Source organism: Motacilla alba, chromosome 1A (genome assembly GCF_015832195.1).
Source record: "Motacilla alba alba isolate MOTALB_02 chromosome 1A, Motacilla_alba_V1.0_pri, whole genome shotgun sequence".
NCBI lineage: Eukaryota > Metazoa > Chordata > Aves > Passeriformes > Motacillidae > Motacilla > Motacilla alba.
The window spans coordinates 71,245,554-71,272,323 of record NC_052031.1 but is presented as its reverse complement, the minus strand read 5'-3'; the positions used below and the strand labels follow the sequence as shown (position 1 = coordinate 71,272,323).

General features: G+C 42.7%; 1 long non-coding RNA gene across 7 annotated transcripts in view; it reads right to left on the bottom strand.

Moving 5' to 3' along the window:
- LOC119707714 overlaps positions 1-26,770 on the bottom strand; it is a 288,774-nt gene that overhangs the window by 215,126 nt on the left and 46,878 nt on the right. For 2 of the 7 annotated variants that reach the window (XR_005258823.1, XR_005258824.1), the window contains exon 2: positions 1,789-1,893. The exons of 4 other annotated variants lie outside the window; for them this stretch is intronic. This is a non-coding gene — a long non-coding RNA (uncharacterized LOC119707714). Of the gene's footprint in view, positions 1-1,788; positions 12,793-26,770 lie in introns of those variants that run through there. One more of the 7 variants, XR_005258822.1, reaches the window with a different exon arrangement.

Sequence of the window (26,770 nt, the reverse complement as noted above, 5' to 3'; positions counted from 1 at the left end):
TCCTCATCGTTTCTTGAGAACTCAGAACAAAATATCTGCAGACCAAAATCCTTGTGTGACCCAGAAACATCAGTACTTTCCAAAAAAGCAATGACATGCTGACCTATTAATGCAAACGTGATGCTTTACCTACTTTTCACTAAACCACACCAAAAGGGTCCAACGTGGCAAATGTGATTGAACACGTTGCCAAACTTCCATCACAAGAGACATTCACAAGAACAAAACCTCCAATTAGTTATTAACTAATCATCTGTCTAATTAGATTGTTTGCTCTACTTAAAATAGTTATTGGACTTGCAAGGCCTAGGTTTCTCCCTATTTATTTTATTTCTTTTTAATTATTATTACTTTTTACTTCCCATAGTTAATACAGGGTCCAGTTGGCTTCCAAGTCTTCTGAGAGACTCAGGGCAATTCTGGTTTGGTGAATGTGAGGAGTGAAAAACCTGGCCCTAAGGGTGCATCCCTGTACTTCTCCCACAGTGCATCAAGCTCTCCCTCCTCTGAACTGATGTCAGAACTGAGCTTTTCATGCGTGGCCTTGGCTTGATTTAGGAGTACGTTTAAGGAATGTGAGGTCACTCAAGCTAGCAAACCAGCTGGCCTCCATGAGACAGAGCACAACAAAAACTTTAGGGAAAAAAAAGTCCCCCTGGACTTACTTCAAACAATGTATAAAATAAATCTTTTATTTTTTTACTTTAAAACCTATAAATAAAACTGTATTGTCATGTTTGAAAAGGCACCCCTTTTTTAAATGGTAGCCACAGATGCACCAGACAAAATGGGATTTTTCCCTGTTTTGTCCTTACACAGCAGTACCCACAGTCATGGCTACTTTACTACCTCTAAAAACAAATATCTAAGGGAAAGAGACTCCCTTTAAACTAAAATAAATACAATTTTGCCTGTCCTGGGATACATCATCATCTGGAACGGAGGTCAAAAAGCCTTTCCAATACAATGCAACACACCCAGTTTTAGGGCTGCTGTCTGCAAGGCTTCAGCCAGGTCACTGTTGGAGGGACACTGAGGGGACACCGATGCCACCAGCTCCAATCATCTCACTGCAGCTTGGGAAAAACCAGGGAAAGTCCACAAAGACCAAAGGGCAGGACTGGAGGAAACCAGAATTTATGGGCTCCTCTGCACCCAGTGAAGAAAAGGACACACAGTATGAAGGCAAAAGCAGTTTTCTACCCTCTTCAATTCACAGGTTCACTCCAAGTACTCCAGTGAAGTGCAGAAAGCTCATGGTAAATCTGCCTGAATTTCTGCAACACCCTCCTAAGACAACAGGCAGAGCCTGGCAGTTTGCAGGTGAGCCAGCCGTACGTGGTCAGCCGCTCTGGAGCTATACACTGCCGTTCAGGGAGACAGCAGAGGAGGTCTAGACAGCCCTGCTTCCCCAGGGACAAAGCACTGCAGAGAACATGCATATTTACACAGACCCAGTGTTGTCAAATATTGTGATTTTGCCGTGAGATTCATAGCAGGCGCTTCTCTTACAGTTCTGCTCTGCTTATTGGAGAATATCAGCTCCAGTTTAACAAAGAAATGGAGCTACAAGCTGTGATGCTTAAAAAAACCCACCCTTGAAAGTGTGAACCCTGACAACTCCAATGCAAGAAAAACATAGAAGGGGATTGGGGATTTTTCATCTTACGATTTCGAAATGATTTTGTGGCCTGCTTCAACTGGTAACATTCACACAGATGGGTTAAATGTCATTTTGCACTCTGAATTAACTTCCCTAAAATCTGTTCTCCAAGCCTTGTCACTCACCTGAGTAATCCTCCTGGTTTTAAATGGGCCTCCACAAGTGACCAGACTAGTTTACTTCTGCACACTGATGAGCGTTACGTAGGAGGTGCCGATACTCCCACATCCCTTTAAAAAGAAGATTAGGCACTAAGATAAGTGAAAACTTCTGTTCAAATTGGCTCAAATCCTTCTCCTATTTAAATTGGTGGCAGAACTCCCACTTACTTCAAAGGTCCAGGACAGGCACACTGTATTAATTAGGACAGTGCAAAAACTCTCATTACAGAACCGAAGCGTGTGGCGCTCACCTGATTGAAAACAAAACAAAACAAAAAACCCAGCCTTGGATTTGCATCTCCGGGAACACTGGGCACTAAGACTGGGTACAGGAGTCCCAGGCATTTTGGATTTTGAGCTGAAACGATGTAAGAATGAGATTATGAGTTCACTCACTACTGATTTGTTGTAAGTTTGAAAGTAAGGCCCTTTTACAGCAGGCCTAAATTTGTTGGATTCCATGTAAATGAGAACAAAACTGGACCAAACAGCAGGTCATACTTGCCATGGCTCTACTTACACCGAAGAGGGCTGCAGCTTTTGAATTTTAAAGGAACTTAGGCCTTTGCAGCACTCTCTGCAAAAGGAAAGAGCCCCCTTAGCAGGATGCGACTGAAATTCCAGCGGTGCCACATCAGGCTCTCCTGACAGCAAACCCCCAGCGTGGGGCAAGTACAACTCAATAATTCATCCCCTGGCTCACTCCCGCTCCTCAAAGATGGTGACATCAGGCTGCTCCACCTGAGAACATCTCTGCCACATCAGCTGAAGCTGAGAGCTGCACTTGGCAGGGCAGCAGTGCTTGCTCAGCCCTGACAGTGCAGGGGCTGAGCCCAAACTGCTGCTCCCCAGACCAAGAGGTGACACATCCAGATCAGCATTTCTTAAAAGAGATCGGGGAGCAAGCAGGCTAATGTCAGGCTGAATATTTTTAATATTTATAATGAATAAAATTATATGCTTGGAATGCAACATTCAGCGTAACAGCATTAAAAGTGAAATTTTTATTTGGATTATATTCGTGGTAATAATAAGGAATGTAGGGGTTTTTTTGTGACATAAAGGTTAAAGAGTCTGTAACCTCTAATTTGACAGGAACTCTATTATCACTCTCTGGAAAATTAGACAAGATAGAATATTAAGACATCCAAAAACTGACACAAATAGAAAACTAGGTCTCTCACTTGCTCCTCTTTCTTTAAACAAGGAAGATGATTATATGCTGTTTGACATTCCATTTTCAGGGCAACTAAAGAGATGCCGGGAGTCACACTTCATTTATTCTTCCAAATGCCACCACTGAAAAAAAAAAATGTGTTGGTATTTGAAGGCACCATACTCCCACAAACAGCGGCCAGAATTAACCTTGTCTTCCTGATGGATTCATTTGTGAAGTCCCTCAGTTTAGTTTCTCAAGATGAAATTAAAAATACCCTCATGGCTGAGTGTAAGCACTTAAAGCACACACACACTGCATGGTGGGCCAGAACTCCCCAGGGTGTAGCCTGGCTGAACTCATTGTATTAGACAAGTCAAGGGGAAATATGTTCTTGTAGAGATTCCCAGCCTCAAGATATTTGGGTTTGCTTAAGGTTAGCATCTGAACTTTTACATAACTATTCTGACTGAACCTCACAAAATTCTGAGGTTCGCAACCAGCTCTGGAAACTAAGAGGAAAAAAAAAAAACCAAACCCACTTTTACAACTCTTTCATGATTCCCAGTAAGATGTTTTGCTTTACAGCGTGAATAAAACAATGTTGGTTTATATCTTGTCATCCCAGTGAACAAAGGCATAATGTTGCACATATTTCTGTAAACAAACAAACAACCCCCCTTCCGTGTTGTTGTTGGAATTTTATCAATCCAAAATAGGCAGAAATAAAGTTCAATTTTTGAAAATCTACTCAAAGCTGACACAAAAAATTAGAATCATTAGTGAGTTTTTTAGTCTGTTCTTACTCAGGCAAAAGTCCCATTGAAATGAAGCCAATATTACTTCAAAATCTGAATACTGTTTCATTCAGCTTTTCAGCACCAAGATGAAGCTTTAGTTACAACCATCTGTCATGGGTATAATCTCATAGCACTGATACCCATTTCTCTTAAATATAACCTTTCTTCATAAACTCCTTATCTACCTCTGGGGCATACACAAAGCTCAAAAACACAAACGAAAAACCACTATTTTCACTATTATTCTACATGAACAATAATAATACCTTGCAGTGTAATAAAAATGCATCCCAGATAGCTTATCTAGGCTGGAACACACACTACAATACAGTATCTTGAAGACAGAGATTAAGACTTGTTTTGGCACATCCTGAAAGAACGCATGAACCAGAGGGATGGTGGAGAAGAAGACAATGTTGTATTTTTAGATTTCAACACATTGTGAGGTTTCTCAAATGGCAGTTCCTCCACTGCCATTAAAAATCCACTGTGCATGCAGATTTGAGTATTAATAAGATGAAGTTTCCAAGGTACTTTTGATGGGAAAAGTCAGAGATGTGGAAAAGCATTGTTAGAATTGCGTCCAATAACAAAGCGTATCCGAGCCTCTCACACTGCTCTTACTAATGGGTGACAAAAAGCTCACAACTCCGGGCAAAACAGAGAAATGGGGCTTGATGGGGACTGAAATGAGGGAACAGCACAGGCACTGAACTGGGCTTCATCCCAGCTGGGGCAGCATTTCTGACTGGCCTACTGAGACTCTTCCTTGTCTCACACCAAGTTGTGCCAAAGTCAAGCATCCAAATGCCTGTGCAGTTCAGGGTGTGCACAGAGACATTTCTCTGCCCTCTGCCCCGTCTGGCTGGAATCCATCCCGGCCACGTTAGCAGGATTAGCTCTGTCCACCTGCAGTGCTGGGACACGGTAATTCAGTTTGTTACTTCCAGGCCAGTCTGAGCACGCCCTTCCCTGCAGACACGGCCCTGACTGAAAAACAACTGGTCAAGGTCAAAAGAGAAATTTCAAGTAGTGTTATATTAAGTGCTATATTGATTGGTTGTTTTTATTTTCACACCTAAAATCCTAAATAATGTATTACCTTTCAGCATACCAAAATCTAACTGCCCAGAACAAAAAGCAGGGCAAAAGAGCTGTTCAGGGGGAAGAAGACACTTGACATTGGGCATGGCTAAAATTTTTGATTCAAACCAGATCTTTTTTTACATCTGTCATGATTTTTGGAGATGTGGAATAACTATATTGTTAATGATGACTTTTGGAACCTAAAGGCCTGGTTTTCATCTGCAGTGACAACACAATATTGAGAGGTTGGTTTGGGAATTTTTGCAAGGAACATCATTTAGAAACATACTTCTAACTCCTCAAGATAAGCAGCTGCAAAACCTCAATGCTTTAATTTTAGAAGTCCTTATCAGACATCACACACTTCTCCTGAGGATTCTGGGAAGTGTAGTCTCCCAGCTTGGTTTTTCTCCTAAAATGTAATAAATTTAAGACAAACCATCCAGGTATTTTTGTTGATAAACATGAGGCAAATATTGCCCCCTGAAATTATTTTCGCAACTGAAGGGAAGGAAACCAGGTGAGCCTATTCCTGTGGTGTACACAGATTATCCCCTTGTTTAAAGGGCTGAAGTTGTCTCTCCCTTTTGCTCAAACATTTAAAACAATATTTCTTATCTGTTTCCAAGAGACTGGGCAACATCTCCAGGGCTGCTTTAACTGTAAGCCAGTTTTAATTCAGGCACAGGGAGAGGGGAAATTTGGTCAGCACTGAGAAGAGGGCAGGAGGAGAAAATAGGTCAGATAGCTTACAAACGTGCCAGGAACACAGACTAATAGTTCTACTTTTTATTCTATAATAAAATTAATGTTGCCCCAGCAGCATGCTGTTTGGCACATCCATCTAATCTATTAAACAAACAAGCAGACAAAGGGTGAGCTGAAGATAGTACTCCTGTGTGTTTGTGAACTAGTTTCTCGTAATTAACAGAATTGATGGTAAATATAATTTTGTTTTTACTTTCTCTTCATTTTCACACACAAACATGCAATATAATACATCAACTAGAACAAAATCTGCTAAACTGATTATGAAACTACAAATCTATGATTTATTTACATGTTTAGTAACAGCATTTTCCTTTTTGCTGGTTCCTTCGCGTACTAAAAGGAAAGGGCAAAACAGGAGGAGATATGCACAATTTCACCCACCAGAATTTCACATTAAACCCCACAATGTGCACACAGCAAAGCAAACAGTGCAGGGACATGAAAGGGGAGAAAACGCCGGACAGCTCTGAACAAAAGCAATCTCAAGTACAAAGAGTTGGGATCTTTTTAAGATCTTTGCAAGCAGAGAGGAAAATAAGTGCTTCAAAATGGGGGCAAAGTGAAGAGGGTTCTCTATAAACACTGACTTGAAGCCTTCAGACATTAAAGACTCACATTATAGATCAACACTATCAACTCCCCCAAACCTCATCTCTCCAAATGCTCGAATTAATTTTTCTCGTGTCACTAGGAATTAAGTTTACTTGGTCAATCAGAACTGTCTGATTCTCTGCAAGAATTTTTCAGCCCTCAGTGCAGTTTGTAAGCATCTCTGCAGAACAGGCCCTTTGAAACCATAAAAGACAGGGGTAAATGGCACTACTGCAGCAGGGAGGGCCCTGCAGAGAGGAGATCCAACAAAAGATGCATTATGCTATTAACAATAAGAAAACAGCTCTACGATTTCCTCTTATTTCTGATGTTTGTATTGGCTTGGTGCCCCAAAAATCCCAGTAAGTCCTCCTGCATCTCAAAATCTGAATGGAGTTTACAGACAAAATTTAAAGACCACAGGTAAAATATTTTTTCTCTAAAAATACTATTATTGCTGGCATTTGAAAAATTCTCTTTTCCCTGCTTTGCCTCATAGGCATACTGGACAAGTATGTTCAGTTTAAGATTCCCAAATTTATCATATCTGCTGCAATGACAGCATACTCACATGATGACAGTAGCCAAGATATCAGTGCTGATTCATATCTGCATGAAACTCACTCCTCAGTTCATAAAATTCTTCTGATCTTTTTGTTAAGTTTGAGGTCTGCTGGAATCTAAAAGCTCAAAGTGAAAAACAGCCTGTGTCTATTCTGGGGCTGAGCTGGAAGAAAAAACTGAGCTCCACAGCTTTCCCCCCAAACAGTAACACATTCAGTTTTATTTATAACTCTCACCTATTTTGGAAATTTTTGTGAACCTGGCCTGACATTCAAATTGGTAATTCAGCTTAAAACTAGGGAAGGCTCCTCTCCTTTTATGCCTCCACACAATTGCTTTGAGAAGGTTAATACACAACAAAGGTATTAATAGCATACCATGGCATGACCTATGAATGCCACAACGTGATTATCACATTCTAAAATCCAGGGCTAAACAGATAAAATCTACTACGAACTGCTCCTGTTAAGCAGCAAACAGAAGAAAGAAAAGACAGTGTCTACATTCTGGAGATTATAAAAGGTTCTGAAAGCTGCAGAGTGACTTTGGCATGGGTGACACCGAGTTGCAAATGTTTGCAAGGAGGTCCCACCAGACCTCGGAGCTAAGGATCCTCTTTCAGATCTGTCTGCTTCTTCCTTTTCATCTCCCTTTTCTGTTGTTTTTGCTTGAGAGAAAACAACAAGGCATGATGCTGTGGGAGAGATGCCAATACTCAGCTCCTGCTGAGAAGTGGAAAAAAAAAAATGTGTTGGAGCTGGAGCTGCTGAATCCTGCTCACTTTGTGCAGAGGAATTAAACAGCTTCTCCCTTCCCTGCCTAAATAGGGCACATTTGGCTACCTGGGGAGAGAACACCTTCCACGGAGGGTACAGAGTAAAATGACATGTTTGAGGGGGAAAGGGAGGTGTGAATTTACCTCTGTGGCTGCCCCCAACAGCCCCAGGGAGATGGGGATTGCCCCGCTCTGGGTGGAGGGTCCCCCCACACCTGCCCCAACAAGGGGGTGCAGCAGCTCCTCCCTGCTGGAACATCTCAGGGCTCACACCATGAGCCAGACACGCTTCTGATGGCAGGAGGAGCAGCTGGGTATGGCCAAAAAACCAAACAAAAATCCATTTGGTCTCATTTGTGAGCAAAGATTTGTGATACTGTATCCGATGGAATTTTCGGAATTCAGCTTTTAACTTCCTCCACCTGCTTTAGGTTTTTAATACAGCTTTTTTAGCTGAGAGGATGACACAGGAGACATCTGAACAAAGCTATTTGCTGTTCTTCTGTCTCCATCACAGGGTGTGGCTGGGAGTTTGGAAAATGGGATTTCTACCACATGGCACAACTGCCACGAAGAACAAGCACCACATTCAGTATTTAGTCTTAAACACTGTTTTTCTAAAAGGAACCTCTTCATAAATTACAACAAAAACTAGCAATACTGGCATCAGTCATGTACTCTGAAGGCCTCTAATTGTTTTTATACAGGGAACCAAACACCATGATCCATATTAAAAAAAAAAAAAAAAAAACAAGCTAGAGTGCACAGAGAAGTCAAGAATTGTCTCCTCATCTGATGTTTTTTCCATGGTCCCACAGTTTCTTCACCTCCAAACACTGACTCAGAGTGTAACTAATTGTGAATTTGGGAGGATTTTAAACATTACTGCAGAAGAATTCCTCTTCTGTAGAAGTCCATAGCATCTGCATGTACATTCTGAGAATATTATCATCCTTCTGTGGCAAAGGGGAACTGACCACCTTGCCCCAAAACTGGGTCCTTTCCAAGCAGTGAAAAGCAGCAGAAATGTTTGTGATGCCCAGGCACGCTCAGAGCTCAGAACTAACATTCTCTTTTACAAACCCAGGCTAAGACAATAGAGAACATCCAAAGCCATGAGCAGCATCCCAATTTTTGGGGCACCTCCACGGGCCAGTGTCCAGCTCAAGCAGTGCCAAACCCCTCCTCCCCCCAAGGCCATGGGGACAATCTGCATGGATAAGCAGAAGTACTCAGCAGCTGCTGGATTTCACATCCAGCATCGCCACTTCCCACCAGTCCCAAGGCAAGGGCAGAGCAGAAAAGCTTTGTCAGACAGCACCATCCCACAGGCCACCAGCTGGGCTGCTCAGGGTCACCCCAGCTTTAGGAGGGGTTTTTATCTTATGGTTTATGTGGGAAGTTACATCCCTCTCTCTCCTCATCCTTTTCTCTCTCTCTCTCATCCTTCTTTCTGCCACCAGTTCTTTGTGTAAGTTTTTGGAAGCAAACAGAAAAGTTTTTGGAAGCGAAGAGTGCCTTCAGGAAGGGCACCTAGCGGGGGGATTCTGTCCTCCCTCTGACAGTCATCCCAGCAGCAGTGTAAAGCTCAGATGACAGAGCCACAGCTCTCACCTGCACTGCCAGGGAGCTCTGAGCTTCAGGGCCGCAGCTGAAGTCACACCCTCCTGTGTGACACACAGGGACGCAGCAGGAAGGATTGTCCCTCTGAAAACCTCGCCCCAGCTCAAGCCCTCTCCCCTGAGCCACGCAGGGGGAGCAGAGATGTTTATCCCAGGGATTTGCACCCTTCCAGAGCTGGCCCTGACCAGCCACCGTGGGATGATGTCTCTGTAGGGGTGGCCCTGATGCTAGATGTTACATTTCAGAGATGGGAGCAGAAATCAGAAAGAGAAGTTCAATACATTCCCCCTCTGATATGTGTGAGTTATTTCTCCACCCTGCAGCCAATGCACAGGCTCCAGAGCTGCAGCTTTCTTCACAGCAGTTCAGCCCTCCTTTCCAAAAAGAAAGAGGCTTAATTTGAAGCTCAGCTCAGTCAGGAAAGAAAATCAGTCCTTCAGCTGCAAAGATTCCCAAGCCATATGTAGTACTTTGGGGTTTGAGTTTCTCCTTGCATCATTTACCCTGTGCCTGGTCAAACATTTTTTCTCCCTTGACTTTTGCAGGCCTCTTCCTCACCAGCCCACCCGTTTGTACTCACATGCCTGTTTTAATGAGCCTTCCTTGCATCCCTCCCTTCAGACCAAGCTGTTTGATACTTCTGGTTTATTAATTTCTTTTTAAATTCCAAGCAACTAAACAAACTTTAAAAGCAATTATTCGTTGGACTAGTAAGAAGAACCAAAGTTTTCAAAATGAGCGTCTGATCTATTCAACAAAAACCAACACAACACATAACTATAGGACTTACTTTAAGTTTTGACCAAGCTAAGCAGGAGAAATCTTAACTTCAGTTATCACGCACTATGCAAATTTCAAGATGATATTTTAGCTGATGTTTAGTCGAAGCATGTGGCAGAAAAGCTGGCTCACAGCAAAAAGCCAGCTTGCCAGGAAGGCTCCTGTGCCTGCTAATACAGAGATGCAGACAAAAGAGGCACCCGAGGTTCTGCAGCACCTGAATGAGCAGAGCTAATTTATCCAAGTCCCTGGCAGCGCACACAGCACAGAGCAGACGTCTTAGGGCAGCAAGAGGGGCAGTTCTTTACAAATGCAGCCCCATTTCTTGCACCTTTGCATTCTGCAGATGGGCTCTATTGCTTACAAAGGTTGAGTGCCTTTGACTGGGAATGAAGAATAACACCGTAGCCATTTCAATTTGTTTGCCTTTCACAACGCTGCTTAAAGCAATCCTTGCTTCTGCCTGGCTCTCCTTTGGAGCCTCCCATCCCAACACGCTGCCATCCTCTGCTTTACACCTGTTGCATAAAACCTGCAAATGCCAACCTAGCCAGAAAGAGCCTGGGCAAGAGGGTGCTCCCCACACAGCCCCAGTGACTCCCTGCCCCATGGCGGCCAGCAGGCACTGACACACCCTGGGGACAACAGATTTTGGGAAAAGAGGGGGCTGCCCTCCCTCCAACATGTCCTCCCTCCCTTTATAATTGAATAAATCCAATTTATCCATCTAAGGGGTGAGCGCATGTCAGGAAGGAAAAGAGAAACAAATTCCTGTTTTTCGGGTGCTGTGAAATTGTCTGAGGGAGCTGGAGGTCAGCACCCCCTCAAACTGTTGCTGCATTAGTTTTGCTTTTGCTGTGGAACACCATGGGGTAAAAACCTCGGTCCACCTCTGGAAAAAACCGAACCAAACCAAACCAAACCTATACTGGTATCAGAAAAGGGTGAGGGGAGAAAAATGACAGCCACTGGCCTGCCCTTTAACCTTTCTAACAGAGCTGGTGGCCACAGTGAAGCTTAATCAATGCAATGGAAGTGACATTTCACAGTCAAATCAAATTAAATGGAAATGAAAGGAAAATCTGAGGTCCAACCTAAAGGCTGTTCCCTCTTGCACCGAGGTCATTGCCATGGCAACTAAATGCTACAAATGTGTAGAGTAAATCCTTAACAAATCTGTAGAGAGCATGTCCAATTGAATATGATAGTTTCTGTCACTGTATTTGTACCTCTCAAAAGAAAGGGAGACAATAAAACAAAGCACATCTTCGAGCCCACGGAGCAGAAAAGAAGTTGTGCCAGCAAGCAGAGGGCACAGCAGTGCACCTAATCTTCCTCTGTGCTTGGGCTTGGAGAAACCCAGCAGCTTCACTGCCAGACAGAAGTGGGGAGCTATGGACAGACACCACATGGAGTGGATTAGGGCATGGTGTGTTACGTTTTCCAGTCTTGCTTCCACTGGAGAGCTGATGACTGGAAACTCCATCGCGGTTGGGAGCAGTTCCTACAGCAGAGTGCCCACGGCTTCCCCCATCCCACCAGCTCCAGCACGCACCTCCTCACCCTGCTGCTTTCTCAGAGCCCTTGGGGTGGGGAAGGGCTGGTGAGAAAAAAGCAGCTGCTAGGAAAAAACAAATCAGGGATGCTCCCACCTTGTTGCTATCAGCCCTTTCTCAGTCTAGCTCCGAGGCAAAGGGGCTGGGGCAGCTGCCCCTGAGCTGCCCGTGGCACTCTCTGGGCACAAAGGCTGCTGGAAAAGGGGACACAAACCCATTTCAGCCTCTCCCCACTCCAGCATCGCGGGCAGCCCTACCCCTGTTCTCTGTGCATCAGCTCCGACTGCCACGTGGGCAAACCCCACAGCTCTGGGTGCCCCTGTGGAGAATTAAAGGTAATTACCAATTGCTGCTGCCACTCCAGGAGTGCATTTCACTCCTCAGCCTAACAGCTTCTGACAACGAAGGGCAATTTAGGAGCCACATCAAAACACAACAGTCACACGCTCGCCCTCGCTCTGCTATTTAATTTCAACATTTCCACCTGTGTAAGCAGAGAGACGGGAGCAGGAAAGGCACTACGCAGAGTATGGGATTTTTCTTTTCCTTGCAAGGTGTGGAGGACTGTTCACACCGAGCTGTGACCTTCCCCAGCCCTGTCATTTATCTGAGCTGCAGAAGGTGGCCCCCATTATCATCTGCTTGCAGCCAGCGAGGCTGCGATGCTGCTGAGGTGGGGCAGTCACTGTGCATCACAGGAGAGCTCAGAGATGCACTGCCCTGGGCAGCAGGGCTGGGAGCACTGCCAGCCTGATCCGAGGTGACATTCCCCACTCCAGCACAGACAGCCCCGGGACACCCCACACCTTCCTGCATGAACAGCAACGCACACTAATGAACTCGTTTCTGGGGCAAACTGGGGCTTCCTGGGGAGGAGGCTTCCCAACACCTCAGCCAGGAAAGGATTCTGGATTTCTTGCCATCTTCTGCTGGCTTTTCAGCTTTGACAAACGGTGCTGCTTCACCTGTGCCACACACAGTGCTGGCCCCACCTGTGCGTGCCACACACCCTGGATTCCCCAGGCCGGCACACAGGGCTCTGAAACGGCCAAGGGGATCCTGCAAGAGGAACATCGACAACAAAGAGCTCCCGGGACTGCCTGCCAGCTCCTGGGGAGGAGGAATAAATCATCCGTCTCCAGCCCAGCCATGGACTTAGGAGCTCTGGGAGATGCATCCCACAGCCTGTACATGAAATCACATGTGCTCCTCTGCTAGGGAACAACACCGAGGACCCACATGCCCCACCACGCTCACATCATACATAAGGAAATAGATAAGGAAAAAAACTAGTAATTATATATATAATTTTATATAATATGTACACTTATACATAATTTTATTTATAATATATAATTATATATAATAGACATAATTATATATAAATATATATTTATATATTATATATAATTATATATAATTTATAAGGAAATACATTTACTCTGAATCCATCCAGGTATTATAGTCACTGTATTATATATATTATATATATATAAATTAAATATATATCTAATATAACTATACATATAATTATATCTAATATATATAATTTATAAGGAAACAAATTTATTCTGAATCCATCCTGGTATTATATTCACTATAGTATATATATTATATATACATAAAATATTATATTATATATATAATTTTTATATTATGTATATAATTATATATAATATATATAATTTATAAGGAAATAAATTTACTCTGAGTCCATCCTGGCACTATATTCACTCAGTACTGCTGGATATTCTAACTTAAGCCAGCCAAGCCCTCTTTTTTACCACACGTAACAGTGACATTTACAGATCATTTCACATTTCTTTTACCCTTTGAGTGCTGCTGGATGCTTGTGGTCATTTATTCCTGCTCACATGAGTTGTAAATGCACTCAAAAAAATCTGGCAGTCAGAGCAGGCACGATGGTTCTGCTGGAAGAGTGGAGGTGACAATTTGCTGTAAAACCTATGTAAGCCCTGACTCAGAGGCACAGAAGACCAAGGGAAATTGCCTTTATATTACCACTCTTGTGTTTTTTCTTGAGCTTCTGGGGAAAAATAAACTGAAAAGGCGCTGCAGAGGACCAGGTAGAGCAGGAAAGCAGAAAGGGATGCATGGAGAGGGGAGATGCAACCCAAAGCTGCAGGCACGAGCACTCGGCGCTGAAACGTTTTACTCGCACAAGGGGTTTCTCAAACTTGTCAGCAGAAATTGCTAACAGCAGCACTGAACTTTAGAGGGTTTGTAATCCAGAAACCCGCTTTCTCTGCGAGCAAGTGTCTGTGAGAGCAGCCGGGCTGGCAGCCAGGTGAGCTCCATCACTCAGGTCCCAGCAGAACTTTTCACCAGAGCAAAAGACAGGGCTCAGTGGTCAATATGAATGACACAGTAATCTGCAGTGGAAATAACTATTTGCAAGGGTGTTTTTAGTCAAGGTGGGGTTTTATTAGTGAAGGAAAGAAAAAGAAAGGGTATATAATTGAACAAAGGGTATATAATTAAGGGTATATAAGAAAGGGTATATAATTAAATTTATATATTAAATAAATAATTTTGGAGAGAATGGGAGTTAAGCATTGTGCTCCATTTCATCCTTAATTCACTTGTTCCTTAAGAACAATGCATTGTTCAATGAAAAAAACAAGGAAGATATTTTGATAAAATAGGATTATTAGGCACCACCTGCAAATAACTTGGGGATCTTCCTAATAAAACTGATTAAAATACTGATTAAAAAAATAAATAAATCAAGCTCTTGGATGAGTTACTGAAGTTTGAAGGTAAATGAGATGTGCTTTCTATCTCCTTTCTGCCTCAGGACATGAAGTGCTCGCTCAGGAGATGGTGTATGAGGAGAAGCCTGACCAGAGTGCAGTGACCACTGTAAAATTCAGCGAGAGGGCCTCAATCTCTGCTTCGGGTTAAAGCAAGAGGAGAGGGTCTGACACAGCATGGAGCATTACAGAGCAGACCCAGGGGAAAAAGAGCAAGGAAAAGTGCAAAACACTGAACACAGGAAGAGATGAAATGCTGGGGAGACCCCTACAACACTCCCTGCACCCACTTGTTGTTACTGAGAGAGCAGAAAGCCCTGTGGGACTGACTAACAGCCAGGAATGATCTACTCTGAGCTCTACAATTCTATAAAAACAAATTATTTTTAAAAATCTCACCTTTATTACAGAATACCATGATAATAAAAATATAACTTTTTTTAAATTATGGCTTTAAAATTAAAACTTTTTTAAAAATTCCTGTGTTTCTGCATAAATGTCTGTGATGTCCTCCCTAACATGCCCTCCTAAAAGAAAGGAGTGTCACAAAAAGCAGGATCTGCAGTGAGATGGACAGTGACAAGCAAATAGGGATTTTGGAACGAATTTTTATGTGTTTTCTCAGTCCTGTTTGATACATATTTTCTCATGTTATTTCTTTTATATTATTTTTGAGATCTAACAACTGCTTTTAATAAGCAACTGTTATTGCAAACATATAATTATACCAGGCCACAATCCAACAAAGCACTTAAAAGCACAGATTAAAGACACTGAAAACAATGGGATTATTCATGTGCTTAAGGTTAAGCATCTGCTGAAGGACTCGGATGGATCAAAGCCCCATTTCTATTACATCTACAGACAAAATATTATATATGTTAATTAAACGTAAAATATATGTAAATTAAGCAGCACATGAAAAATAGCACTCGCATAAATGTTTTTAACCCTATATAATTTGTAATCATAGAATATTTCGGTTAGTCAAGATGAAAAATAACTGCTAATATCAACCATTTTATCACAGGGACAAATTCCTGGAACTGAGCAACTACAGAGTAACTTGCCATGAGAGACTTCTCCTCATACACCATCTCCTGAGTGAGCGCTTCACGTTCTGAGGCAAACAGGAGAAAATAAAGATATAGAAAGCACATCTCATGTACCTTCCCACTTCAGCATTTCATCTGTGTAAGAGCTTGATTTGCTAATTTTTTTAAAATCAGAATAGTTTTATTAGGAAGATCCCCAAGTTATTTGCAGGTGGTGCCTAATAATCCAATTTTATCAAAATATCTTCCTTGTTTTTTCATTGAACAATTCCTTGTTCTTGAATTAAGGATGAAATGGAGCACAATGCTCAACTCCCATTCTCTCCAGAATTATTTATTTTGTTTAATTATATACCCTTTCTTATTCTTTCGTTCACTAATAAAAAATATCCCTCGCAAATAGTTATTTCCACTGTAAATTACTGTGTATTTCATATGGACCATTTTAAGCAAATAAAGCAATTTTCATGATATTTCAATTTTTAAAAAAACCTAGAAAAGGTCTCTTGATAAAGTTGAAAATTTTCCATTGTAAGCATTAGCCTTAAAAAGCACTATTTGATATAAAACAACAAATTACCATCTGAAAATTACTTTCACCTGGTGTTTCTTTTTAATTTTATAGGGTTGAAATAGAAAAGGCCTTTATTTTATTTCAGTACAATGTTGTGACAGATGAAAGCAAAAAAACTTCCTAAAAATGGGTCTCCACTGGAAAACCCAAATGTATTTGATTTCTCTTTAATTTGGAAATTGTAAGTACAACAGTTAAATAAATGTGATTCAATCAGAGCAACACCAAAACTTGCAGTACTTTCAATTTGTTTTCATATTCACTTTTTCTGTTTTGGTTTTTTTTCTGGATGAAATATATTACTAACCACCTTAACCTTCCATAACAGCAAGTAACATTTCCTTCAATATTTTAACATGAAATTGTGTATGGCTTAACACTGAAATATAACCACAGGAAAAAGTATTAATTGTCTTATGTCTTTAAATTAAACATGTACTTGGAGAATTACAGCCAGGAATTACACTCAAGCAAAGTTTTAAATGACAGTAAAACCCATAAAATGGCCTGATCACACCTCCTTTTAATCAAATTTATGCCAGCTCACTGACTTTGCTTATGACTTGACTGCAATTTTGATTTTCTCTATGCAAATAGGGATTTCACTTGAATCCTTCAATAATGACCAACAGATGAAACAGCAGAGCAATAATGACGTACCTGAATAATCAGCTACTCCTGGAAATATTGGGTCAGGCAGGCCTCGTGTGCACACAGAAGAATTTAACATAAAAATGGCTGTGTTAGGGTGCAGGGACACTTCAGTGATGGGGATCTGTGCATCCCTGGGAAATAAATTCTGGGAACTGCACTGCAGCTCCCCATGGGTGACAAGAAGAGAGGAGCTTCTGATTAATTCCAGCTCCACGTTTCCTACGTTCCAGCTCCAGTAGCTGCTGCCATAGCCATCAGAAGTGGCCAAACCAAACCAAACCCAGACCTTCCTGACTCTCTGAAATCAGCACCTTCCCTGCAAAAGTAACAGTCACAGTAATAAAAAAGCACACAGAATGTTCACTTATTGGTTGAAGAATGTCTTTTGGTTTTTTTAACATGTTTTTCATTTAGAAGGACACGCTGCCACGCAGTTGAGATGACAAGTCTACGGATGGAACCATGCCATCACAGCTTTATCACCAACATTCTCAACTTTTTCTGTCCAAAACAAAGCAGGGCCACACCGATGGATTGCGGTGGGCATCTTTTCCCAGATATTGTGATAAATATCAGGCAGTGATGGAGACAAGGTAAAAACTGAGGAGCTGCCCTTATTCCTTTGAAGGGATGACAGAACACCCAGTGCTCTCACAGCACTATGGAGCTAGTGCTGAAAAATCTGAGTGCAACTAGAGAAGTGCATCTCAACTTGTTTTGTGTACCACAGATGTACTGTTTAATTAAGCCATCAAAAAATAAATAAATAAAAAAGGAGGAAAATGGAAACAAGGGGATACAAAAGCGAGGGAAACTTCTCCAGCAAGTTAAAGCACTCTTAATAAGTAACAACATGACATTAGTCATTAAGAAACAAGAACTCTAAATAATGCATTCCCAACCTATAGATCTAAACCAGAAGATAACAAAGGCTCATAAATCTGTTTGTTCATTAAGTTAAAAAAAGGCAGGCTCTGTGTTGCTATCATGTCAGCTGGCACCAAACTGCACGCAATTTAGTGCGACTACAAAGTGAAGCCCATAGTCTACAATGGCAGCGTTTTTGATCACGCTAATTAACAGCCATTTTGTTTAAAATAAACAGATACGACTCTAATTGCCTTTTTTACATAAGAAAGGGAAGATCTTAAAAGTGAAAGCACGCAAAAGGAAAGATCAGACAGTCGCCTTTCAGACTGATAAGCAAACTCTGTGTGAAACGAGCGCAAATGAAGTTTGAGACACTCTGGATTGGCAGCAGGGAGACAGCAGAGCAAGAGGAGGAATGGCTTCCAAAGCTGGAAAGACATGGCCACGGGGCCTTCCAGGAGGACATTCTCGTTTTCCCATGCTTTTTCTCTCATTTTCTCTAGTGTCACGGTCTCCTGAGCACCTGCCAGCAAGGAGTTCCCTCGCTGGCAGGGCTGGGGCTGCCCCAGGGGTACCCTGGTGCAATCAGCAGATGATCATGCTGGTTAGGATGCCTGTACAGACTGACAGGACGGGAAAATGCTCTAGGAAAGGAAAGAAAGAAGCATGGAAAAGGCACACCAACCTCTGTGCCTGCACCTAACCCCGGCAGACAGACACTGCACTGCTGTGTGCCAGCCTCAGGGACACACACAGGCCATCCAGCCCCTGGAAGGTCCTGTGAGGAACATGCAGGGCGAGTGCTGGCACACAATTCAGGGTCCTGGCTAACTTCAGTGAGCCTGCACTGCAGCCTGGAGTTGCAGTGAAAGTTTTGTTTTTTCTTTCTCTGCCTTAATGTTGGTTGCTTTTACTAGATGAATTATATTTATGGCCTTTCAAACCTAAATTCAAAGATGCTTTTTAAGTATCTTATCCACAAAATTCACACAGAATTCACAGAATAACTAGGTTGGAAGAGACCTTAAAGATCATCAACTCACGCCCTAACAGCTCAACTAAACCATGGCACTGAGTGCCACATCCAGTGGCAGAGTAAGGCAATGAAGTAAAAACATTCAAAACTATTTATGTAAGAAACTCCCCTCAGCTTTCTCCCCACTAATAAAATCCACACTCCCCCTGCCAAAAAAAGCCCCACTCTGGTAGGTTTTAGGGTGGAAGCAAAGAATAACACCATTCAAGGATGCCTCCCTGTACTTTGAGAGTGTGACATCCCCACACTCACATTGGTACCTGACTCTCTTCCTCAGCATTTCAGAGGTAAGAGCAAGGTCCTTATTTTGAGCACACCACCTGGACTGCATGTTTTCAGCATATTCAGAACACCACTGAAAGTTCTGAAATGACAGTAAATTGCTCTGCTTAGGCACAGCAGGCCCCCGTGCCATTGTGCTAATGGTACAGCAGGAGACTGAGTTTTTGCAGGACCTGGTCAAAGACGTGGCAGCAGCTCTCGCTGGAATAAGGGTCTGTGAAAACCTCAATTTCCCATTTCACCTGATGAACTTCTCCTTGCTTTTCCTAATGCCTCAATCAAAACTCGCACACCTAAAACAACAAATGAAGCCCCGTTTGAGGGTTTGCACGGAACAAAGATCAAACAGAGAGAAGACTGCCACACATTAATGAATAGGTTGCTGTAAGAAATTTAGATACGACAGTGAGACTCTGACAGCACAGATTACCTCTCCTCAAACATTGCCAGTCCCTCTTCCTGCTGGGACTACAGGAGTGAGTGACTCTGGGATGCACAGGACAGCCAAGGCACCGAACACACGGATCTGCTCCCATAAGGCACCACAACACCATTCACACGCAGAGATTTTTCTGTCTTCAGCTGAAACCGTCAAGTAAAAATTATCCTCGGTGCATTTCTCAGAACACAGCTTTCCAAACCCAGCTTCAAACCAAACACTTCCAGCCAGCTTTAATGAGAGCTGCATCAGAGAAGAGTTTCATCACAAGAGCAATCTCCCTGGCCTTCAAATACTTTGTTAATCTAACTCTGAACATCAGACATATTGCCTATCAGAAACAAGCGTCGGTATATACTGCAGGGGAATTGCATTGCTACTGACTGCAATGTATTGTACTGCTAAACAGAGATCTGAGCCTAAACCACTGCAGTTTCCACATCAGCAGCCAGGACTGACCACAGCTGGGCTCATTTGATTTAGACCAGGCCACATCACTGCTTTTCAAACATTCAAACCCCACAGATCATACAAGGCCAATGGCGGTGCTGCCCGAGAAAAGGCAGGCAGAAAGATGCAGCAGCTTTCCCAGGCTGCCAAAATACCCCTTCAAGAAATACACAGTGGGAAAGAAGACATTAAAAGGGCAGCGAGTTAGAAAACAAGGTGGATTTTGGCACTAACCTACCACTAGCACCAGGTCAGAAATGGTACTGGAGAGTGGCACACGTGCAGCTGCTTTATCATCTCACTGTGGCCCGAGTGACTCTTCCATGCACCAGAGTACACACCAAATGGCAAAGGCAGGAATCACCACAGCACTCTTAGTGCAAAAACCTGTCACAACTTTTTGTACCAAAGGAAAAAAGAATTTGGATAAAATTACAACTGCAGCCCCTCGATGGTCCTCGTGGGTCCCTTCCACCTTAGGGCATTCTATGGTTCATTTCCAAAGCATCTATTTGACTTCTGAAGCCAGAACCTACCAACTTTTCCATTTGATTTCAGTTCCTCCTGCTTAAGTCACATGATGAAAAAGAAAATTACTCAGCTAAGAGGGCAATTTTAGCAAACAGAAGTCTCTAAAATAAACACAGAACAAGCACACAACCTCTCACATTCTCTCCTGTGTGTGCATGTCTGTGAGCACTCTTCTCTCTTCCAGGAGATTTTCTGAGGGACAATTATGCTTTAAAGTCAGATGTTAAACCCTAACTAACCACTGCTATCAGCTGCACTTGTAAAAAGGCTTTCAGCAGCAATTTTATGCAGCACAACTACAACAACAAAAAAAAAAAAACAAAAAAAAAAAAACAAAAAAAAAAAAAAAAAAAAAAACCACAACAACAAAAAAAAACCCAAAAAAAACCCACAACAATTTGCCTCCAAAGACCTGACTGCCCTTCTTAACTATCATACTTCTTGGGAGCAAAACACAAAAATAGCCCATCATAATGAGCAAATTCCTAAAAATTAAGTTCTGGGGAAAAAAGTGTGGCAAAACTGGGCATTAAAAACTTGAAATAAAAAGCTTATTGAAGAATTTAGAATTGAAGTCTCAACTAAGTAGTACACTTGACTGTAATTCTGTGTTATGACTTGGTGTTAAAATCAATGGCATAATTTACCTTACCAAGAAGTGTGGCAATAATGGGGAATACAACACAAGTAGGATAAGATTAAAACAATCTACAGGCAATCAATAAACAATGTACGCTGTAAAGCAGGATTTTTTTTGTAGATACAAGTTTTTCAAAAAATTCTTCCCATAGCAGGAGAAACACTCCACGGTTACTTAAAAAAAAGACATAACATATGTTGGGAATTTTGCAGAAATTCTGTATCCTGCAATTTGAAAGTTCTGTAGAGTATCACTGAATTTTTCATATTTAATGTTTTCCATTGGTAAAACCTTCAGGTTTAATGTTCATTCAAACCCCAAAAGCAGTAAATCATGTTTTCGTTCCAAAAGCTAAATAAATAAGAGGATTTTATTGAATGCAGAACAGTAAATGCGATTTTATGAAGTTACATCCACTACAGTGTCATCTCTGTCAGGTTTTACATCAACACTGGAGAGACTGTGCCTATTTCTGTAATGGCCATTTTCATACTGTGCTTGAATAAATCCATCTGGGTGACACACCAATCATGGTACACTTTCAGAAAGTGGAATAAAACCAAGTTAGCACAGTTATTTCTGTCATGAGAAAACCCTATTTTCATCTCAATTTCTGTCATGAGAAAACCCTATTTTCATCTCAGCACTGTGGCTGGATGGTTACTGAGCCCCCAGCATGGGGAATCTGTAAATGGCTGCTGTGGAGAGAAGTGGAGGAAGGACATGTCCCACCTCTGCAGCTTCATCCAGTGTTCTGCACTCAGAAAGAGCAAGAAGACACCTGTGGCACCCAGCCAAGCCCTGCAAGGGCACTGCTTAGGGCTTCACAGAGAGTTCAGCACTGCACAGGTTTTTAGAAAGGCCAAGAGAAGGAAGAACATGTCCCACTTCTGCAGCTCATGCATCCTGTGTTCTGCACTCAGAGCAAGAAAACACCTGTGGCACCCGGCCAAGCCCTGCAAGGGCACTGCTTAGGGCTTTAAAGAGAGTTTAGCACTGCACAGGTTTTTTAAAAGGCCAAGTCCCACCTCTGCAGCTCAGGCATCCAGTGTTCTGCACTCAGAAAGAGCAAGAAAACACCTGTGGCACCCAGCCAAGCCCTGCCCTGGCACTGCTTAGGGCTTCACAGAGAGTTTAGCACTGCAGAGGTTTTTAAAAAGGCCAGGTCATCCCTGCTGGGCTGTGTAATGCCACAGAGTTCTACCCTGCACCCAGCCCAAGGGGACCTTCCCATAGCTCCTGTGGTCTCCCCAGAACACGTCCTGCAGCGCTGCAGTGCCCCTTGTCCTAGGGGAGGTTTGCACCATCCTGCTGGTGATGTTTGCTGTCACAAACATGTTTTCCTCAGTTGCACCATTCAGGCTGTATTTTGCACAGAACATGAGCTTTTGGCATAGGACAAGAGGAAAGCAGCAGTGAGCTTCAAGTGCACACACCAAACTCTCTCATGACAGCAGTGGCAGGATCAGCAACAGAAGCAGCAGGTTTCATTTGCAAACCAAGACAGTCAGATAAGCAAGTCATGGGAAAGGAATTTCACAGTAAATCGTTTACTGGCATTGTATTTCAGCTCAAAACTATAGCTTAGTGAGCAGTTTGGGTTTTGTTTGGGTTTTTGTTTTTTTTTTGGAAGGAATATTTCAAAAATGAATCTTTGAAGAGGAAGATGCTTTCTTACACTGGGGAGCAGTGTCCTATCCAAACCTCACAAGAGCTCCAAAAGAAAAGGGACAACACAGGCCATTCCTGACAGCTGGATTCACAAAGGGCAGAGCTGAGTCAACCCCAAGCTCCACAGCTTAAAACAGGTTTAATCACCAGAATTCACCTTTACCTTTAGTGTTCCTAATCTCTAGTACAACACCAACCAGATTCCCCCCACAGCTCCCCTCTGCTGATGCTGCTGTAAAATGCAGCACTGCAGCCACTTCTGCTCAGGGTCCTTTCCACTTCCCAGTTCTCTCCTGCAGTCTGAACCACTCAGAGACCCTGACTGGCCTCCTGCTTCTCTGGAGATGCAGCTCCCAGTAAATCCAATCCAGCCAAGTGAAAAAAAAAACCCAAAAAAAACCCACAACAACAACAACAACAAAAAAAAAAAAAAAAAAAGCAGGATTTCTCCTGTAAGCAATATTTTTTCTGAAGGAAAACAGGCAGGGGAAAAAAAAAAAAGAAAAAAGAAAACAAGTAATTGAACAAATAGTCAAGGAAATGTTTTTTTGTCAGGATTACATCTTTGGAGTGCCTCCTAGGTGGCTGGGCATGCATCACAGGTGGCTTCAGCAGATACTTTGGAAGCAAAACTATTTATTGTGAAGTATAACAGATTTAATTCTGGTTTTTTTTTTTCTTCTTTAATCTTCTCTTACATGAAAAATGCTTATCCTTCTTACTCATATCATTTGGATTAGAATGCCTAAACATTTTGGCACTTCAGATATTTTTCATATGGTTTAAAACAACTTAAACACGAACATGTGAGAAGATTCATAGCCTTAGACCACACCTTCAGGCAACAAAATTAGCTTCAATAGAGATGCAGAATCTCTGCCTCTCACTGAATAACACCAGAAATACAGCAAATACCAAAATAATGTGTCTCTGTCACTCTGTGTATACATAGACACACAAATATTTATATCCACTCACATGCATATACTGTACACACACAGGTTTCTTGCACATTCTTCCACGAGTTGTTCACAAACTTCAGAAGCTGATTTGCATGTTAAAGATTTATTAAAATGGGCTTAATCACAGTGATCCAGAGCTCTCCAGAACAGCACTTAAATAGGCAAACTGAAAAGTCACTCAAAGCGCTGCAGCAGCACCCCAAAGGTCTCAGCAAAGATTGATCCTTCTACAGATCTCAAAGCCTCTAGAAACAACCTGAGCAGGTAATACAGGAGCAGCATTTGACAGCATGTAAAGTTGAATATTAGTGAGAATGTTCACTTTGTTTCTATACTTTCAGCATAAGAAAAAAAAGTGGAAATATTTTAATGACACGCTGTGGCATAAGCATTGTCTCTTTAATGCAGTTCTGGTTACACTGAAACATTTCTCACTCAAAACACTGAGATTTTACATACTCCTCCTCCTCCTGATCTCATCTTAAGGTTCTTAGGTTTGAAAGATTTAAGATTTAGCCAAATGGAAATATAGATTAAAGTTACATATTCACGTTCCAGGTAGCACAAATTTCATGGTATCTCAACCCTGAAAATGCAGCCACTTCCAGAGGGGAATCCAGGAGCTGCTCAACAGCACACAATGCTGCTGCAGCACAGCTCACAGCGAGAAATTAACACATCAGATGTAATTAAAAAAGCTCATCTCTAAAAAACACACAATCCTTTCAAAGTAAGGACGCTGAGGAAAATAAAGCTTGGCCTGCTTTACCACGCATGGCTCTATGCCAACAACCCCGTGACCTCTGCTCAGCCTCCAAGAGCATCTCCATGAACCTGAAAGCCTGGTCCACGCTGTGCCCTGGCAGCTGTGTCTGCAGAGCTGAGGGCAGAGTTAACCCTGCCACCAGCACCAGAGGTGGAGCCAGCCCTGAACCCTCCCAGGAGGGGGCTCCTCCCCAGAAAGAGCTCCCCAACAAAAAGCACAGCACTCATTTGTCATTTTAGGGGCGCTTCTGCAGGAGGGAGGAAATCCAGAGGGCAGAGGCTGTGCTTGGGTGGCTCACACTCAGGAAGGACCATGTGCCGTGCCTCCTGGATGAACACATCCCCGTGCATGCACGGGTGGATCTGCTGGGTGGGAGAGGCTGTGTTACAGCTGCAGCCCAAGCCCCAACTCCGGGGTTACTGACAACACCCAGACCCTGCTCCCCTTCGTGCACCAGCCATTGCAGGCAGCACTAAAAGCTTTGCAAAAGCAGCAGCCATTTCCTTCTCCCACTCCAAATACTGAGACCTACAGATCTTTCTGACTTCTGTATTTATTTCTCCTGAATTCATTTATTTCTTTGAAATAAATAAATTCTATGAAATTCTAAATAAATAAAGTAAATAACCTCTTTCTCACTCACACAAGGACAAACAAGCTCTGCAGGGCAAATATATTTGTGTTCATATCGAAGGCATGGCACTGCACAGGATCCTTCCTGAGTGGGAACCACCCAAGCACAGCACCTGCCCTTTGAATTTCCCCTCTCCTGCACGTACTACTAACACTGCTGGGCTTGTAGATGCTGTCAAGCTCAGGATCACCACATCACAGCCCTTCAAACATAAACCACAGATCACCACAGCACATGGGATGTGCACTTGCTGAGTGCCACTGGAGCTTCACTCCTAGCTCTGGCATTAGTACGATTTACGCTGGCTATGGCTCTGGGTTTTTTTAATTTAAATCATTAGAGAATGATGTTGGAGTTGTCAGCATGATGATAACTAATACACCCTGCTTCTCAGAATTAAGTGCTGGCCTGTTGTCTGGATATTAACATGACAACATAGACATAACCCCCTTTGGGAGCACACTGCAATTTTGGAATGCATTTTAAAGGTTTTTCACACAACTAATCAGAATATTTCTGTCCACAGCTTCTTAGAAGGGCCCATGTTAAATGGAGAGCTGGCACAAGTTCTGTTCCTGATTTCCAGCATCAGTAGTGCATTTCTCTGAGGTGTAATCCCCACTGAGAACCTCCAGCAGCTCATCAGCCAGCTTTAGGAACTGCAAAAGCTGACCCTGGAACCAGGGCTGTTAGTGCTCAGCACCTGCATTTGTACCTGGGCCAGTCCAGCACCTTCCCCCCAGCCCTTGTTTGAGAAGAGGCAGTGTCATTTCTGCTCCTTGATGACATCTATTTCTGCATTTCAGACTGCAGTCTGCCCCTGCTCTGCCCCTCCGGTTATTTCTCAGAACCAGGACCCACCTTTCCAGGAAGGGTGAAGCCAGAGGGAGGGTGAGCCCAGCATTTCAGCCCAGACCCTGCACAGCTATTCTGGGACTGCTGGAACCACCCAGCAGAAAAGTATCAAACACTCAGGGGAATCCCCCTCTGTCACTTTTATTATTATCACCAAAAAAAGCAGCGATGATGCGTCTGCTTAGACACGGTCCTGGGCAGAGGGTGTTCTTTATTTTAGGTAAGGCAGGAAATGAGTAATAGATTTCCTCTGCAGTCAAACTGGGGCTGGGGACTGGCTGGTTGAGTGAGCTTTGGCCTCTCAATAGTTCAGCTTTGTGCTAAATGGAGAAAATGGTTACAATCCTAACTACTTTTATCATTTTCGGACATTTCAAGATCAAAAATATTAACTACCTGTGAGCCCCAGCCTGTTATGCTGTAAGGAATATCCTGATCTCAGAATATTCTGATCTCAGAATATTCCTTATTCTGAGAACAAGCTGAGGTAAAGCATGGTCTACAGAAACACATGGAGACTTTGGGAAGTCACTGTTCCCTCACACAGCACTAACACCTTTTCCATAGCATTTCCCACTATTATTAAAAGGAGCTCTGTTCCCCCAGTGGCAGAAGTGATGGGATTGCTGATAGAGAGATGGATGCAATCCCATCATAGATATATATATATATGATGATTTGATCTATGAATTTTGCTCAGAACAGGTCCAGATGCCCTTGCAAAGTCCCCACGCACAGCCACCTGTGCCTTGTTTACACTTGGCCTCCTCCGACCATTGCTCCCACTGATGAAGCCACACAACTGTTAGTAAAGTTTGAGGGGGGAAGATGTTTTTGCACGCACAGCAGCTGTTAGCTCACAGCACCAGCTCATGCTCAAGACTCCTTTTTACCTGGGTGAGAGCAGCCCCATGTCTGTGTGTGTTTAAACATTTAACGTTTCCTGCAGTATTGGCAGTGATGGCTTTTTGCCTCACAGCACTCAAGAGCCACACCAGACAACTTCTCCATGGAGAAAATCAAGCAAATGGAAAGAATAAAAGCCTAAGGA